The sequence below is a fragment of the Plasmodium reichenowi genome, chromosome 13 (assembly GCF_001601855.1).
Source record: "Plasmodium reichenowi strain SY57 chromosome 13, whole genome shotgun sequence".
Lineage (NCBI taxonomy): Eukaryota > Apicomplexa > Aconoidasida > Haemosporida > Plasmodiidae > Plasmodium > Plasmodium reichenowi.
Genome location: NC_033658.1, coordinates 1550251 through 1551726, shown reverse-complemented (window position 1 = coordinate 1551726; position 1476 = coordinate 1550251).

Below are 1476 nucleotides of genomic sequence, written 5' to 3'. Positions count from 1 at the left end.
AAAAAAAAAGAAGAAAGAAATATTTTACATATTCTATATAATTTTTTTTTTTTCGTATATGTTTAAGTACCCTTCAATGTAATAAAAAGAGCGTATTATAAAAACTCAAGTAAATTTATTTTATAATAATTATGGTAGCATAATATTATTATAAAAAAGTTTATAATGTGTATTTAAATTTTATCGTTATATAAAAGGAAACAGAATGAAAAAATTAAATTCTAATATTTAATATATGTGTAAAAAAAAGATCAACTTTGTATATATTTTACGAAAATTAAATAATGCCTTTTATTAAACAAACACGCTTATGAATATAAATATATTATTTTTTTAAAGTCTCTATTTAAAAAACAGAAAAAATAAAATAACGAAATTGAACTCATGTGCTAAAATATTAAATCTTAGAAGGAATGATATTATGCAATTTTATTTTTTTTTTTTACAAAAAAGTTTTTGAAAAACATCCCTTTAAAAAAAAATGTTTCATAATTTCCCTATTTTTTTCAATCTTCTTGTTGTGAAAAAGAGCAATTTCATAAAAAAAAATTTAATATAAAAAGAAGAGGCAATAAATATACTACACATACATACATACATACATATATAATATATATATATATATATATATAATTTTTTCTGGTTAAATTTTGTGTTTTTTCGCCTTCTTAATTGTGCATGCTTTAAGAAAAATTTTAAAAAAGTATGCAAAAAACTGCCTTTGGAATATACAACTGATCGTTCAATATATTTTTACTTACTCAACATATTAAGGTCTATAAGATAAATTTAATAAAATTTTTATTTCCTTTGATTTTTTTTAATATTTTTTTTTTTATATTCTTTGAATGTTTAAAATTTATGAACTTCATTTTGGTTGATTCCTTCCCCCCCAACTAGCCAATATATCGAATTTTGCATGTATATAATATGTTCTTATTCATTTTCTTTAATATTAAAAAATGCCATTGAGCTTTTTTTTGGTTCATGTAAATTTTAGAGTTGGTTTTAATTTAAGCATGTAAAATTAAGAGGAAATATAATTTTTGTAAATAATAAATATGCCAAATAAAAAACAATATATTAAGGATTCATACAATTTTTCTGAAATATTTTGTAGACTTTGTCTTTTTAAAAATATATATATATATATATATATATATATACGTTTATAGAGACAACAATAATGTAGCATAAGTATAAAGCATTATTAAAAAGAAAATAGAAAAATAAAACAAAATAATATACACTATATATACATATATATATATATATGATAAATATTATATATTTGATTCTTTTTATATTGCTATTTTCTATTGGTTGTTATAAGATTTTTGTGTTACTAAGAAAATAATTATGATAAATACATTATTTTATCCAAGAAGATAAAAAAAAGGAATGGACAACTCTATTTTGTAAAAAAATTTATTACTTGTATACCTTTTTGTATATAATAATTATTTTACCCCAAAA